The sequence below is a fragment of the Gallus gallus genome, chromosome 5 (genome assembly GCF_016699485.2).
Source record: "Gallus gallus isolate bGalGal1 chromosome 5, bGalGal1.mat.broiler.GRCg7b, whole genome shotgun sequence".
In the NCBI taxonomy this organism is placed as follows: domain Eukaryota; kingdom Metazoa; phylum Chordata; class Aves; order Galliformes; family Phasianidae; genus Gallus; species Gallus gallus.
In genome coordinates, this window is record NC_052536.1 from 32288609 (window position 1) to 32306951 (window position 18343).

Below are 18343 nucleotides of genomic sequence, written 5' to 3' on the forward strand. Positions count from 1 at the left end.
CCTTGTTACCTGATCTAAAAAACCCATCAAACTTACATCAGCATAAAACTAAAGTGTTACAAATGGAAAAATACATCTGCCAATTAAATTATTTCAGGAAAAAAGATGGTCACTATGCTCTCATAATTGCAGTGAGACACACAGACTAGGCCCTGAACTTGTGGAAGTTACACGGAAGTTTTCATTTTAGGTAGGTCAATCCTTTGTAGTTAGAGGACCAGAACCTTGGAATAATGTATAGCTGCATGCTATATTACTAACAATGGAAAAGATTGGATCCTTAGTGCTGGCTGATAGGCAGCAAGCTCTTCCAAAGTACTTGTGAATTGCAGACAAGTGACAGCTGGAAAGCTAGCTGTCCTCCTTACCTGCAGTTTTTTTCCTTTAAAAAAAAGAACAGTATGCATTGTAATACCAATGTTTGTAACATTGTTTCTTTGGTTCTGCCTTTTTATGTTTTGCTGACTTTTGGGGTGGGAAAAAATATCAGGAGAGGAATACAGTATGTTAGAGTCACAGTGTAGCTGTCTGCTGGGAAAAAAAGAAGCAGACTGAATTTTACCTGAGGAGCAGGGCTGGCTTCTTGCTCTAATTTATAGTCTTTTCATGTAACAAATGGAAAAAGTTCTTTGCTCCCATCCTTGGCTGTTGGCTGATTGATCCTGCACAGTATGAGAAGAAAGCCAGAGAGCAACAGCAGATGCCACCAGTCACTGTAAACCTTCCTAACATATAAATGTAATCAATAGTAAATTGAATAAAGGCATTTTAGAAACCAATATAAATTCAGGGAAGTTAAGGAAAATAAGATTAGCAATAGAGTGAGGAACTGAGAAGTGTTTGTATTTGCAGCAGAAAAGTGCATTGGCTGCATGGCATGTTCACAGTACTGGAGTAAAAGAGAAAAATAAGGATTACTATATTAACATATTCATCAGATTGACATTACCTTAGAATTTCCCACGATATTTTCCTCAAGCCAAGTGGCTGATATTGGCAAGCCAGCAGCAAGACTGACAACTTTGTTAGTTCATTTTGCTTGTATTCCTTTCAGGAATATATATACTGTATCCTGTCTAAGCACTTCATAATACATGCTCTGAAAAGAATCAGTACAGGATTTTCTTTAAAAAGATGCCCTGGACCTGAGCTTATGTTTTGAGAGAAAAGGGAAAAAGTTACATACAAAGAGCATAAGAAAAAAATACAAGTAAATTTCATTATACTCTGATGACAGGCCTGATTTTCTTCAGTCTGGATTTCCAATTCTATCTCCTCCATAGGAGGAAAGTCATGCACTTATGCCATGGCTGAATAAACACCTCAGCTTTGGATGACATCTTTCAGGTAAGTATGGGTATGACAGAGGGTAGTGTTGGACAGAAGGTACTCAAAGTCCTGAAATATGTTAAGTCATTTTGCCTTGCAGTAAAGCTGACCACTGTCAGACCTGCATGATAAAGATGATCACTAGCATGGATTTACCCTTGAAGCTTTTTTTTAATCTAGCTACTTTACCCTGACAAGCTTCTTCATAAACCTGAAGAGATTTTCCATCCATGAGAGAGATGTAGTAAATACAGCCTTTTAACAGAAAGAAGAATTCCTCCAGTGAGAAAAGACATAGAAAAGTATGGATAGAATTGCTGTGCAATTATAAACCACCCTAAACTCTGAGAACCATTCAAATGTAAATAATAGAAACAATAGTATTAATTGAATAAACAAACATTTGCAGTTTCAATTCACAGGCTGTAATAAAATTGACCTGCTGGAAGTTAAAGCCTCCACTTTGTTTTGATACAATTAGCCAAGAACTTGACTTGAAACTTCTGTTTTCCCTCTTTTGTTGTTCAGTGCTAAAAAAAAAGAATTACTTAACTTCCTTCCAAGTAGAGGACAGAAATTTATGGTTGATGCCTGTTTTATTATTTATAAATAAATAAAACTGATTTTCAGTGATAGACACCTGTTGCATTTTAAACTGAATTGCCAGTATATACCACTAATGGCTGCAACAAATCAGCCAGCATTCAGATATTGATAAACCTATTTTTATTGCTGTCATGCCTTTCATTTTTTCCTCAAATCAGTTCAGATCCCAAAGCTGATCTCTGAATGACTATAAGAATCTAAACAGATGGCAGAAGAAATAGTGTCCCAAGGCTGATAAGAGTATTAGAATTCTGTTTTGCAAACAACTGATTTTCTTATCTCAGTACACATACTAATCTTATGTCTGTGATTGTTATACATTTTTTCACTCCAATCTTCCATTTTTTAAATACTAAAAAAATTTAACATATTTTCCTAATAAATTAATAAAGAAATGCCATTGTGCTCTTTCTACAGATATGAGGTGAACAAAAGCAAAAAATATTCAAGATGAGTTTTGTCTCACCTCATTTGGAAAATATGCTTGAAACTACTCGGAAGAGAGTAAGCTATCTCTAAAGGTGATTCATCCTACCCTAAAATAGGTGGAAGAAATTTCATACTTAAGTTGTCCTGCAGCAATTAGGTGTATCTAGAAGAATTCAGAAAATTTGGATAGTCTGTCTGCCTAGTTTTCAGACCAGTATCAGTAAGCAAGAAAAATGCCACTGGGTATTTTGTTCAAGTTCAGGCCTATAGAACATCAGAGAATTTAAACTAGATACCATATTTCTTAGATAAGCAGTTCCATTGCCAGACAGAAGTTCCTCTTTAAACATTTGTTAACTTCATTTTGTTAAAAACTTACTGTTCAAATCTCTGACCATGGAAGAAGATTCACATAACATTTAATTTCTTTTTCACTAGATGCTGCAATGAAGAAATCTGTGATTAATTGAGTTTTTCCACAGTTTTACAGCAGACACTTTTTGGGGAAAAAAGGAGCACTGAAGAAATTTGAAGAAGATCCTATGGAGAATATATGCAAAGAAAATGCCTTATAATTCCTTCATACATTTTCAGTCAGTATGGGAATTGAGTTACATAGCATCTTCTAATGTCAGCATTCCTTAGTTGTTTGTGTTGCTGGGCCAACTTCAAAAAACAAGGCTCAAAGATTATAACACAGAAAGCATTTAAGAAGAACAATGTAGGCCGCCTGATTTTCCCCTCTTCACCACCCTACCACACACCACTACCCCATTCTTCAAAGTCTTGTTAGTTCACATCCTGTCTAGCTACTTGATCTCAAATACAAAACTCCTGTCTGTTTGCCAAATTCAGTTCATCATTTTACAGCAATAGGAAAACAATAATATTGTTGTCTACTAGGATAGGATCATACCTTTATAAAGGTATTTGTCAAGACTTGGTTTAGAAAGCAGCAAAGTAAAAAAAAAAAAAGCTGATCCTTTCCAAAAGCTGGTGGGGTTTCAAGAAAGGCAGTCTCCAAATAGAGATGCTGCTCCCTCAGCTGCTAACCTTAAATGACCTTCTGGTCACACAAATGCATTGCTTACACCTGTGCTCCCTGGGTTAGCCACACCTTTTCATCTAGTGCTCAGTCATTAGTTCAAGCCATGACCTAGCAATTCCCATACAATCATTTTTTCCCCCTCAATTCATTTATGCAACAGGAAGCAGACAGTGGAGATTAACACTTCTCCTTGATTGAAATAGTGAAACCATTGCCTTGGTTGTTCTTTCAAAACAATAAATTCAGTGTTTTCAATAGAAGTATATTAAAGATTTATCTCTGTATTCTAGTAATGCTTTTGACTCCAGCATATGAGTTGATGAATTGAGGGATTAATATTGGGTTACTGATTAAATTTGCAGTTCATAATTCTTAAGATAAACTCCACAGTGTTTTTTGGAATAGAATTAGAGTAGTACAGCTGCAGATACATTTGCATATCTAGAGTATTTTTTTTTTTTTTCTATAAGTTTCAATGAATTATATTGTACTTCAGTTGAAAGTTAAAAAGTAGCAAAATTTAAGTTTTTTTTTTAAAGTAGAACTGTCAGCTTGGAAGGAATTCATTCACCAAATATTTAAGCCATGGTGTGGACATAAGAATTTAATTCAGGCTGGATATTAGGAAAAATATCTTCTCAGAGGAGTAATGCATTGGAATATACTGCCCAGGGAAATGTTAGAGTCCCCAGAGGCTTTCAGGAAAAGGGTAGACAGGGCACTGAGTGACATGGTTTAACAGATATAAAGACATTAAATTGATAGTTGGACTAGAGTAACTCAGTGGTCTTTTCCAAACATGATAATTCTATGATTCTAACTCCACACATAGCCTCTTGGAAAGAAGTGTGACTGCAGGACAATATATAATGAAAATATACAGTTTCTTTATGTTAGGATAATTCCCCTAAAACATCTATTTTTCTTTTTTTAGAGAAGATGTAGACTTCTTCATTACAAATTCCTACATTAGGAAAAAAGAAAAAACTTCCTGTATAAAATTTGACTCAGCTCAGTCTTACTTGGCTTCAGTTGATCAGAATCTCAGAGACAATGGGATATCTTTACATCAGTGGTAGTCAGAAGTTGCTCAAAAGCATTGTCTCAGTAATCTGAAAAAAGTATAAAGACCTAAGCAGAGATACTACCTTATAAAATAAACCACTGAACATTAGAGAAGTAATTTGCAAGAAACCCCAAATTTTATCCTTGACAAAAGAAAAAAAAAAGTCGATGGAGATAATTAACAAAAAGCATTTCCATTAAATTAAAGTATTTGTAACTTGTCATATCTACTATCTAATACATTTCAGTATTTCATATTTCCACCCAGAAGGCCTAAAAGAAGATGTAAGGCCTATACTTAGCAAAGCTAAGCTGCAGGGAACTTATTGTAACACCACAGAAAGTAAAACAACAACAACACAACAGCAAGAGCCCAGGCTGAAGCAACTGAGGATTCAATCAAACATGATGACACCAGGCACAAAAAAATAAAGGAAAAACACTGCTTACCTTGAGAAGCCCTCAGGTATACAGAGATCTCCAGAAAGAGAACATTGCCTCCCCTTGCCAACCCTTAAATGAGGTCTGGGAAGGAGTGGAGCCAGGATCCACCCCTTCCAGTCACTCAGGAACATTGCATGCACCTGAGCTCCCCTGCCTTCGTAACAGGAGCTCAATCACTGGTTCAAACTGTGACTTAACATTTACACTACAATTATTAACAGCAAGTGGATGTAGCAATTCCTCTGAAATTTGAGTACCTTAATTATCCAAGTTCAGTACTTTGGATATTGAATTATATGCTGTAACATTTAAAGTGTAGAATCATTAAAACCAGCTTCTTAAGTGGCAGGATTAATGTCACAGTGAACTGACTTGGTTAAAAAAAAAAATAATAAGAAGAAGAAACCATTGAATGATTTTAGAATTCTAGTATTACACAGTTTTATTATGGCAGAGTGCCCAGAGCTCATAAAAGATAAATGAGATCTGAAGTTGGAGGAGAGAAGGTAGAGTGTTGTTAAATTTAATACAAGGTCTGTTGTTTCCCTCCTCCCCTCCCCCCCCCCCTTTTTTATAGGCAAGGGAATGTATAAGACATCAAAGAAGTCTTCCTTTAAATATACATGAATATAAATTTCAACAGCAACATTTATTATGAAAGTTCTTCTAGAACCTTAACGGGAGTATAATTCAGTGCATTTTAAATTGCTTTGGAGATATATAATAAATCCAGTGTATATGGGAAAAGTTGTTCTTTTTACATATATATAGAGAAATAGATAAAACATGTACAGTTCCTACATCCTTCTTTTGATTTATTAAAATAATCCAAAAAGAAGAAAATACCAGACCTCTTCATAAGCATTTCACTTATAGAAATATTCATTAACTTCTTAATTAGAAGCACAACAATATTTAGCAAATTATTTTAATAATAGTATTATTACTTTGCCTAAAAACACAGGTAGAAGTACAAATCTGTAATCAAAAATCAGTGGAAGAATGTACAAATCCAGAGTGATATTTATGACAAGTAAAGTCAGAAGATAAACACATCACTGCCCAGCTACCTAAAAGAACTCATTACTTTGAGAATGATGTTTTACTGGCAAGAAGAAAAAGCAATCTGCCAGTGTTCACATTTTATGTGAACACAATTTACTTTGTATTTCCACATGCCCTGTTTCTAGTCTTCTTAAAGAGTTTGCATAAATTCTTTTGTTTTCTTTGTGGTCTACTTTCTCAAGACTTTGTCTTTCCACTAGTGGACTAAGTGTAAATGCAGTAAAATAATTCATTTCTAGGCTAATTAATGAAGAAAAATATACAGCTACCTCTGAAATGCCTTCATGATCAGTGTGGTCATGGTAGCACAAATAAAATCAAATGTAGATGTGGTAGCACAGTCCTTACATTATGTGTTATCTACATCGTATCTATAAACCGTAGTGTAGATCCAGTATTGTGCTAAGATAGCACTGCAGCTTCTTCACTGGGATGAAATAAGAGGATTCCTACACAGTGCAAATAAAACTTACAGGGTAAGACTTTTGTATAAGGGAACACATAACCCATGTGGACTGCCCAACACCACATCTGTACCCCAAAAGTTCAGTGTTATTTTCCATTTACACCCAATATTTATTCATAAGGCGATTTCTCACTAGAAATTAGGATTTTTCTTTTAGGAAAACACATCATAAACGTATAGGTAAAATGTGCAGTATATAATTTATTTTTCTTACACTGGGATCTAGTAGGTGTCTTCCAGATTAATCTTAACTGATATGTGACAATGGTTCTTTGTATTCTGACAGCTGGATCTTTTTTCACAATATACACAAATTTCTGTTATTTTTTTATTCAATTTATTTCATATTCTTGTTATCTTCTTACTTTACACTCAGCCATAAAAGTAGTAGGCAGTTACATCTCATACTGATAATGTCTTAGTTGCTTATGCAATTTAATTATCTGCATAATATTTTTTTCACTACAGTTGATATTCCCATTTACTGTACATATAGTTTATCTATTTTGATTTTTACATTGCTAATAAAATATTATTACATTAACATTTGAAAATGTTGAAAATAAACAACTATGCCAAGACCCTTCATTTAAAAAAAATATTAGTAGTGTTCCATTACAGTATTCTCCTATATCATCCTATTTATGTTTGAATTATCTGTAGTTATTCACAATTTAAAAGGATAGAGTTTCCTTTTTGTAACTGACAGTTATACTTTCTAGAATATTAGATGTGATTTTCTGAATTGAAACAATGTTACTACTACTAATTGTATGACAAATCGTGTAAAATATAACTGTGAAATATTTTGAAGGTGATCTACTCAAATATTCTTCTTGATAATGAAGTCCAAATTAGAGAATGTATTTTACATATCTAGGAGTGCTAAGAAGTAAAATTCTTGATTTGAAAATAAATGCCATCAACATTTCTTTGCACAACTATGCTGTTCCTTTCAACTACTGGGGAGACTTTATCTATAACTCAGTTTGCAGTAAGAGTGATTCAGATTACTGTCCATGTCTACAAGAATGAACTAACTTAGCACCACAAGAAAACTGCTGCAGACCTGTGGAACAGTCCTAATTTAAGAGGCATTCCGCAGTACTACTGTGAGGTAGTTTTGCCAGCAGTTCAAATGCATTATGTGCACACATTACAAATGCAAAGCAGATCTGTAGCACTGTAATGGCTATTGCTGCTTCACTTCAGGGACTTTACAAGCTATACATCAGAACTATGGCAGGAATATTTTGCATGGCTACAAAAACAAACAAACGAGCAACATAATTTTCACTGAAGAGTACCTTTGAAAATATGCTGAGAAAATAATGATGCAAAACCTTCCAGCTATATTTTGATTACAAAAATATGTTGTTCTTGTACTCATCCCATGCTGGGTATCCTTACTGTCACAAAACAAATCAAAAGCAGAGGGCTGGAATTCCTACTACTTGAATTGTTAATTTTGGTCTGCTTCAAGAGAAAATCTTTTCAGTAAGATGGCATAGCTTTGTTTTTCTCCCTCTACCAACATTTTGAAATGATAAAACACACAGTAATCTCATACTAGTAACAAAATCAGCCCTTTGAAAGAGATAATAGGACTAACATCAACACTAAACTATGTACTATCTTTTTGTGGTGGACTTCAAGCAAGTAAAGTAGACACAATCTGAACGACTTGAGCATACATTTCAGAGTAGAACAAGTTTTAACACCATCACACATTGCCAAAATGTCATTCTGTTTCAAGAACTTTGATTCTATCTTCAGTCAACTAAGTTGTGCTCTGCTGTCAAGACATTTAGTTCAGACACCATTAATGTTGGATGCAAAAAGTTCTTGGGAAAACTGAAGTCAAGGTGTAGCACAAGGTTCAGGTTAGCTTGATAGAAGATATTATAGTCCACTTTCTTGTCAAAGAACTCAAGGAGACTGTTATAGCACTGATGCAAGTGTTGGTGTGAAAAGTTTTCTCAAGAAAACTGTTCTAAAACTCAGGCAGTATACAAAGGTTCAGTAAGGTACAAATAAGCATCAACACAAATAGTAACTATAAAAGCTTTTACTAGAAGTTCTACTGCTGTTATTCTTTAGTTTAGAATATTGTTTATGATTTGAAATTTATTATATTAATATAAGAAAAAAATTTGCTCTCTTCAGTTAACAGTGAAACAAAATACTTCAACTTGAATGGAGGTACAATTTTCTAGGACAGCAAAACGATGTTTTCACCAGAATTCTCATTGATTTTATTTATATTTCTATGCTAAAAAAAAAAAAAAAAAAAAAAAAGAGAGAGAGAGAGAGAGAGAAAAGAAAAAGAAAAGAGAGAGAGAGGGAAAAATTAGTTTCATCAGTTATTTTATAAATATTTTTAATATTATTTTACTTCTCCTATGAGTACTTTCGTATTTAAATGCTGAAAAAAAAAACTTTATATCATTAAATATTTTACCCGTCATACTTCTCTTAAATATTGATTCAAATATGGAAGACAAAATTTTGTCCAAGAAAATGAAGATTTTAGTAAATATTTTCATTTTATTATTTAAGTCAGAGGAATTAAACAAATTTTATTTTATTAAGTATCTGTTCATCTAGCCTTTGAAGACAAAGAGGTTCTTTATTCTGTATTCTGAAAGTACAGAATAAGACATAATATTATTTTTTAAATGGTAATTATTGCCTATTTTCTTACTATGTTATTTCAGTATTTAAAATGAATGCTATTCTCTAGAGCTGTAAGGTGAAGAAAATTTCAAAATACAGTATTACTTGCTTATTATTCAAAAGCAAGAATAAAGTAGAATTTAGTTTGCAGAGTGGAAATTCAGAATTTCACCCCACTGACTTAGAGATAATTATTGTCCTTGTGGAACTCACCTGTCTGACCCAATACTCTCTATAGCTCCTCAAAGGTCACCCCAAGTCAGGAAATGTAGAGCTGAAATTTCTACATGGCATTCATTCTGCCAGGACACAGGAGGTTCTTCCCTCATCGTGTCCACATCTTCACCAAGAGCAGGAGTTCCTGAATATTTTCAGATCCTAGGGAAGACTAGGAAGTGTTTTTATTCACCAAAACTTTAATGGATTGGAAGGTAATGAAAAAAAAAAAAAAAAACGAAGCATTTTATAATATCTGTAATATACTATTTAGATTCATAATTCAACACCACTGACCACTATGTATATAACCAATATTGCCCCAAAATGTAATGTATGTTCAATAATCAATAAGCAATACTAATGGAAAAACTTGATGCTTTTGTTTGTCAAAAGTGTCACTTAACATCAGAATTCAGTTTTGTTTCTTTTTCCTAAATATAGAAAATAGATTTTTTGCAGCCAAGTGAAAAAATCCACTTTAGTAACTTTATCTGACTGAGCTGAGTCAGATTTCTGTAAAATTTTACAGAATTTCTGTAAAATTCAAACCTTGGAATTTCACCCTTTTTTACTACTACTTTTGTTATTTATTATTACTGGTATATAGAATATAGAAAAGCTGCTTATCTTTCTGAGATGTACATTCTCTCTGTTTGCTCTCCAGGAGTTACTTGAAACATGAATATGCAGCCTTTTATCAAGTGCCTATACAAAAAATTAATAATTTTTATTATTATTTGATCTTATTGTTTTCTTAATGTCAGGTACCGGGATAGAGAAGTCTTCATAAAAAGAATGATTTTACTCTCAAAAATACAGAGAAAGTTTTCGTACTTTTCTTTTTAATAATTCCTTCAATAATTTTTGACTGGACAAGAAAATGACTGTCCACCTCTTTACTGTCCTGTGATGTGACAACCAGATGATGATGATGTGCCCTTTGCAATTTAAGTTCATTAAATCTCATTTTCTTACACTCACATACTCCCTCTCTTTCTCTCAAATACATGCACACACATGTCTTTTAAGGGTGACAATTTTTTTCCAAGATTTTTTTTTTTTTTAATTTTATTTTCTACTGTGGCTATAACCCTTATTTTCATATGTAACTCATTTATAGTTTTTGGACAACAACATGAATTAATCTACGTAATGAAACATTTCAGTGCTTAGTATTCTGCTTATTTTCATTTAAGGAATTGAATTTCAGAATGCAAATCAGAATATTTCAATTAATCACATTTTGTTGTATAGAAAGAAAGTGTTAAATTTAACCCCAGTATATTTAGAAGAGAGAATTCTCAAAACCCACAATGAAATTCTCAAAACCCACAATGAAAATTCTCTAAATATTAAAGCATTTTCATATAGAGCACAGGCATGCTCTGAACGAATATTTTAGTTTCCTGTCACTGATTCAGAGTATCCTCATCTACTTTTAATTGATCGGAAAAAAAAATCATGCTAACTGGGATAAGCATTTTTTTTAGAGCTGAAGGCATGAAATAAGCACAAAGAGTACAACTATACAACAGATTTCAAAAATAAAAAGAAATCTCAGATATACTTTGCTTTTACTTTTGAAAATTTTAAAAATTCTCCCCACAACCAGTGTGCCTAAACTGCAGTCCATCACATCTGTAGATATAGTTATGCATAAAAAATCAAACTTCAGTACAGTGCCTTATTGATTTATAAATTTACTTGACCTTCATATGATAATAACAATAATATGTTAGATTTATGAAGTGCCTGGCCTGTAGTTTATTGTTGGTTGTTGTTGCTGTTTTGTTTTTTAATGTTAAAATTGAGTGTCAACTCTATGCCTTTATTCTGAAAATTAAAGCAATTAAATTAAAAATGAAGATTTTGTTAAATTAATAACCTAGTAATTACTTTTGTACCGTTATTCTTAGAGTAACGTTAACCTAGAGTGAGCAAGAAATTGCTGTTCAAAAAGAGGAACGTGTTAATAGTTAGACAGCACCTCCACTTACAGTCAGGAAAACTGAAAATGTTAACAAAGGTCCGATGAATAAAAGCTAGAGTATGCCACAGTGAGAATGATTAAAAAAAAAACAAAAACAAACAAACAAACAAACAAACAAAACCCCTAAGTCCAATATTTGACATTTAAGACATCTTGAGAGACTACAAGCAAGTAAATGTTCTTTTTTCTGCAACTCTTTGTAGTAACATGATGGCTGATCTTAAGGGATTTTCCAGTCAAACTTAATTTGCTCCAGTCACAAAGGCAAAAATTCCACAATTATTTAAATACTTGTTCTATTATCATTTAAAGACATTTTTCTAATGTCACAGAGTACACATCTAGTGATTAATTCTCATACATTCACATCGTCTTTTAAGCCTATCAGAGAAGGCAGTCAATTATTAGTATGAGTAGCAGCATCACAATATTAATGGGGTTAAGTCCACTTCACCAATGACAGACCTATTTGTATTCTGTCCTCTTAAAATTATGTTCCTTTATAGCAAACATTATTTGAAGATTCTATAATATCAAAATGTTTTTATTTTTCTAATCAGTAAGACATAAAGGCATGACAAAGATTACATTGTCATGCATCTTTGAGCTACAACAAAGTAGATCTCAAACTTGATAACTGATTGAGTAGACTGGAAATGTGAATTCTTAATTTATAAAATGCTTTGTATAATAATGACAGAAGAAGCAGCCTACATTTTTCAGTATGAATATTAAGATAGAATTTCCTACAACATATAACGGCACGTTAGTGGCAAAACTGATACAGGTATGACTGGATGCAAGTATAAGAAATTAATGTGTAATGTCCTGGGTATGATCTTTTAGTTATACCATATCCACAGACAGCTTACTTCTTTAAAATCTGCATGAAGTTAAAATTAAAGCTACACCATTTTAAGAGTGGCATTAAAAGTTTCACTTTTTAAACAAATTTCTAAGTAAGAAATTAGATCCCAACAACTAGCTCAAAAATCACAAGTTTTCTATAACATCTCTGGCAGGAATTTCTAGAAAAGATATCTGCCAACTTTTTAGATTAACCCATTTATCTTGCAAGCAATGGCATCTGATGTATTCACAGGAATTATCACTCGATGCTAAGAAAGATTAAACAAAGTATTAAGAAATTTTAAAATAATTTTGATACATATCAATGAACATAAAAATATTCAATACTTATTTCAGTGTTCATGACAGGAAACATGACGATTTGATAGATGTTCCAGGTTGTACTTGTCAAAATGCATGATGGTCTCACACTACACCCAAAGCTGTTTCAGCAGCAAAAAATCTCTTTCTCCTTTGCCTATTATTAATGTGTATATATATATACATATATACATATTTATATATTAAAAATGAAGGATGGGTTGGTTATTTGTGGATTTATTCCCCTAATCTCACTAATATTCTAGCCAGAATTTCTTCGAACTTCAAATAGATTTCCAGAACTGTAAACACCCACAACAACATGGGAACCAGAGTGTAACAAAACAAGATGCACAAAGTTGAAGATCTTTGTATCAGATATGTGTTCTAATATGGTTTTAAGATTACTCTCTCTGTAGAAAAAAAAAATGTCATTATGCCCTAAAAGCTAGGTTTATAGAGTCTTCAATTCCACTGATTTTGAGAACATTGGAACTTTGCAGTGTATTGGAAATATAAGACAATATTCTGCTGCTGGCTAACCAGATTCTCAGTAATTTCTCTTGTTATCTCAACTGGAATTTTTCTGCTACTGCTTTTCTATCTATGCAGCCAATGCTTCACAGTCTATGAATCTCATGTGTCTCATTTTTTCAGTTTAGTATGGTATTGGAGCTTATACAAAATAATCTCTTTCAGCCAGAGGAGAACGTAAGTGTACAAAAGGCTGAAGTCTGGGAATTAGTCATGTTCACACACTCACTGAGTTTCAGTGAAACCCTCACAATTCAACACTTATAAGTAGTAAGGAATAGCTTTCATGCACACATACCTGCTGTAAATAAATGAGGGATACTTAAAACTGCGATCAGCAGTACTTGGAAAAGCATTTGATAGGGAATTATTCTAATTCTAGCTAACATGTTCTTTAAAAAGAAAAAAAAATGATGGAAATACATTTTCTTCTAAGTAGTCTAATTCATAGTATTATGTTTAAGACCGAGTTTTTACTTATGATTTTATACATCTCCCAGAAAGCTAATTGGTGATTGTTTGAATTAGTTTCTCACAGTGGTTAAAGAAAGCCAGTCAAAGAAACAGTTGATTTTACCTACAAGTAAACGTATTGTGCAGAGTTCTTTTTCACACCATTGTGAACCACAGCACCTTAAAATTAAGCCTGGGCAGTTTAGATCGACTGTAAACCTAACTCTTCACTCTTGGATTAAAAATGCCTTAGCTGAAATTAAATTCAAGTTGATTTTATATTCATGTATCTTTCTTTTCTTCATGGAATTGTAGATCATATGATATACTGTATCAGCATGGAGAAGTTTTATTGCAAAGAGTGATGAGTCATTAGAGATACCAAACAACTGTTATCCAATAATGTGACAAAATGATGTCATAAATAAGAAGTTTTATTTAATGAATTTTAATATCTTTCAAGGTTTCAACTTTCTAATAGACAAATCTAAGGAAAATGAAACTATTCTGTTTACTTCACCAGCATTTTAACCCTGTTTGCTATGACACCAATAAATGTGTCACTGTATGCATTCACACATGCACATTTTATGTTTCTAGGATAGAAGTTCCAGGTTCTTACAGCAAATGAAAAAATATAGTAATCTGCATTGGCTTAGACACTTGTCTGATCCTCTAAAACAAAAAATAAGTTTCCATTAGGAGTGGAAATATTCTGGTGATCTTTTAGCCGATTTCTGTCTTCTTTTCCACAAGTCTTTAAAGCGAGTAAGAAAAGAAATGATCTCCTAGAACATGAAGCAAACAGAAGTATCAGTAACACACATATAATATACTAATGTTTTTTAGATGACTGCTATTTTATTTGAAACCAAGTTTTGCAGGAACTCTTGGGGATTACTATTCTTTCTCTCAGCTCCTTGAACAACCCTACTCCCTCCCTAATCAACCCTCCTTCAGCAAAAAACTCACAAAATGGAGAGAATTAAATGGATTATACAAGCTGCTTTAAATGAAGTCTTCCTTACTGTCTGTCACTCTTCTACTATCTACTGAGTTCACCATAAAAAGTAAACATAGCTAGTTTCTCACTTTCCCAGTTTATCTACTTTCCAGATGCTTCAAAAAAAAAAAAAAAAAACAACAAAAAACAAACAAAAAAAAACATTGGTAGTTCTCATAACTAAGCGCCATTATAAAATTGTACAGTGTGTCTTACTTTATCTTCTGGAAGAGCTTCTGATTATTGGTGCTTAAGACAGCTCAAACAGTTATTTTCATATTATTTCATTATATGTTGCATGTTCATCATCAGTATTTTCAGCACAGAGAAGGTCATCAAGTTTACTTAGTTATGTCTGAATTCTCCCCCATGACTGTTTGATTGATAGGCTCTGTAAAACTGTCTTCTGAGTACATGTAGGATTTATTCCTGAGACAGATGATATTTCTTTTCTATTTGAATGTACCTCTTGTCAGGATTTCAGAGGAAGAGATAATCCCAAAGATAGCTTAAACCAGACCACAGAGAGATCTGAAGGTGCAGTTCTAATTCCTGAAAGATTTCACAGTGAGCCTTCAAAATGAGCAGAAATATGATTGCAGGCTTTGATTGCTAAGACAGACAGCTCTGCTTGGAACAAACTGTTGCTTTGCAAATAGTGCTTTATATCTACAAAGAGACAACTAAAACAATCTGCTTAACAACCAATTAATGAACAAAGCAATATACCGTGTTGTATTACTACATTTAAACCCAAAATCAGGGCAAGAGCAGCTTTCTTACCTAATAACTGTGGAGAAGATTCTCATTTCCCATGAACGACTGTGCTTCATAGTATCCAGAATAGCAAAGATGTCAAGACAATCTGATGCAGAGATTCTGGGGACAAAGCTCAAGGAATTTGCACAGTTATGAAGAGGAAAAATACTTCAAATCATTCCCAGAAATGCCTTTTTTTAAAATTTTATTTTGAATTGATCACTTAGGAATGAATTAAACTATGTTCTTATTTATATCACTTCAGAGCAGTAAATTCAGATTAATCTACCATGAAATTAGTTGAAACTTATTAAGGAATAAATTGGTATGAATATGATTACTCTCTGTTTTATACAGTTATATTATAGGTCTGCTTGTTTCCTTTTGATACTTAACTATTAGTTTTCAGAGACCTAAGATAAAGACAGTCTTTTTATTTTGCTTTTGTAAAGGTAACGACTGAGGGATTTTTAAGGTAGCAGAAAAGCATTTTTAAAATTTCAGAGTTTTTGGTCATCTTACCTTCTCAAGTTGAGTTGGCATTAGAATCAGTTCCTCTCTTCTGCACTCTATTTAAACTTAAACACCTTTGCATGGGAAAGGAATGCAAAAACAGGTTAACAAGTTTGGAAGCAAAGATAAATGGGTGAAGAAAAAAATAAAAATGTAAAAGATTTCTAGGTCAAAAATTTTATTTGAGCAACATCATTATAAATTAAGCATGAGTTTCATCTGATGACTATGAAGGTATGTGGAGTTTTGTAAATGGACAACATGGTAAAATTAATGTTTTCTTTTAACACTCATAAGTATATGCGCACTAATACACACAACATGGGGAATGAACACAATGATTTAGAGACCTGTGCACAGCTGCATGGCTGCAGTCCTGTTGGTATTGCAAAGACGTGATGGAAAGGCTTCCATATCAGGAGTATTGCCATGAAGAGACATAAGTTCTTTAGAAAGACAGGTTAGGAAGATGAGAAGATGTAATTGCCTCTTAAGCAAGAACAGTAAAGATATATGTAGCCCCATGTGGGGATGTATGAAGAACCTGTTGAAAGCTCAGATGTGGGGATTAAAGAGAAGACATTTAAGAGTGACACTTCAGTGGTTATCTGATGCAGTCCACCTAATCAGGAAGAAAAAGCAGATGAGACCCTCTCTGAAGAGACAGGAGCATTCTAATGTCCTCAGGCCCTGATCTTCATGGGGAAATTCAACTACCTTCACATCTATTAGAAGGATAAGACAGCAGGGCATAAACAGTGCAGGAGGTTCATGAAGTGCAGCAGTGACAAATTCATCACCCAAGCGAAAGAGAAGCCAATGAGGAGAGGTGCTTTGCTGGATCTTATTGCAGCCCAGATGGCCAACTATATCCTGGGCATTAAAAAAGGGTGGCCAGCAGGGAGAGGGAGGTGACTGTTCCCTTCTACTCAGCTCTTGTGAGGCCTTATCTGGAGTACTGCATCCAGGCCTGGGCCCCCAGCACAAGAAAGATGCAGAGCTCTTGGAATGGATTCAGAGGAGGGCCACTAAGATGATCAGAGGGCTGGAGCACCTCTCTTGTGAAGAAAGGCAGAGGAAACTTAGCTTGTTTAGCTTGGAGAGGAGAAGGCTTTGGGGAGATATTATTGTGGCCTTACAGTACTTGAAGGGAGTATACAAACAGGAGGGGGAACGACTATTTACTTTAGTTGATAGTGATAGGACAAAGGGGAATGGTTTTAAATTAAGACGGGAGATTTAGGTTGGATATTAGGAGGAAGTTTTTTGCCCAGAGGTTGGTGATACACAGGAACAGGTTGCCCAAAGAGGTTGTGGATGCCCCATCCCTGGAAGCATTCAAGGCCAGTCTGGATGTGGCTCTGGGCAGCCTGGTCTAGCAGGGGGGTTGAAACTAGGTGATCTTTGAGGTCCTTTTCAACCCAGGCCTTTCTATGATTCTACGATTCTATGATCTTATGCTCACCAACGAGGAGGCTCTCAGTGGAGATTTGAAAGCCAAAGGTAGCCTGGGCTGAAATGAATGTGAGGTACCAGAATTTAAGATTCTAAGGGGAATATAGAGCATAAAACTAAGTCCAAAACTTTTGAGTCAGAGAAGTAGACCTTGACATCTTCATGCATCTGTTTGGACAAGTTTCATGGGCTAAGGGCCTGGATGGAAGAGGCACCCAAGAAATCTGGTTAATATTTAAGGATCACCTCAACTAAGCTCAAGAGAGGTTAATCTCAATGAATATAAAGTCAAGTAAGACTAGAGAAAATGTGGAGAAAAAAAATATGTGGCAGAAAAGGGCCTGAGGATCCCAGTGGATGCCAAGAGGAACACGAGCCAGTAATCTGTTCATGAAGATAATAAGTTCAATGGTATCATGGTCTGCATTAGTAGGACAGTTGCCAGCAGGTTGAGGGAGGTGATTCTTCCTCTATAAGTCCACATCTGGAGTACTACAACCAGTTCTAGGCTTCTACAAAGAGAGGTATGGAGCTACTCATGTCCACTGAAGGCGACTAAGATGGTTAAAGGACTCAGGCATCTTGTGAGGAAAAGCTGAGAGTTTGAAACCGTTAGCCTGGAGAAAGTGATATCATCAGGAATGACAGCAACACAGGAGGGTCCATCTGAACATCAGGAACACTTATGTACGACTGAACTACGGCACTAATAGCCCTGAGGAATTGTGGAGTCTCCTTCCTTAGAGATCTTCAGGAAGTGACTAGATTTAGTCCCAGGTAACATGCTCAGTGGGACCATGTTACATCAGAGACCTGGAACAAAATAACCTCCAGAGGTCCCTTCTAACTACAACAAACTTATAATTCTGTAGACATGGGGAATATGGCAAAAAAATTTTTTATTTTAACTAAAATGAAGGAGTTGAATCACTTTTCCTTGGTCTGAATCACTGAAGAGTTAAATGATGTGCACAACTGAACTCTTTCAGTCAAATGGAAAGACAGCGTGTGTGAAAAACGGTTGTATTAAATTATGTATTTGAATGAACATTAGGATTTAATGATGTAAATGTTAAGTGCAAAATTATGCATGTAAAAGAATTCTATGTCAATGGCCTA

At 34.2% G+C, this 18343-nt stretch overlaps 1 protein-coding gene across 6 annotated transcripts in view; it reads right to left on the bottom strand.

Annotated features, from left to right (window-relative positions):
• Window positions 1-5551: 5551 nt before the first annotated feature.
• NOVA1 (NOVA alternative splicing regulator 1) overlaps window positions 5552-18343 on the bottom strand; it is a 181742-nt gene continuing 168950 nt past the window's right edge. Inside the window, exons 6-9 of one of the 6 annotated variants that reach the window (XR_001466732.4) lie at window positions 15779-15843; window positions 15281-15376; window positions 9342-14282; window positions 5552-8724 (exon numbers count right to left, since the gene is read on the bottom strand). The gene's annotated coding sequence lies outside the window, so the exon portion shown is untranslated. Of the gene's footprint in view, window positions 8725-9341; window positions 15844-18343 lie in introns of all 6 variants that reach the window. The other 5 variants (XR_005860043.2, XR_001466730.4, XR_005860042.2 and 2 more) reach the window with 5 other exon arrangements.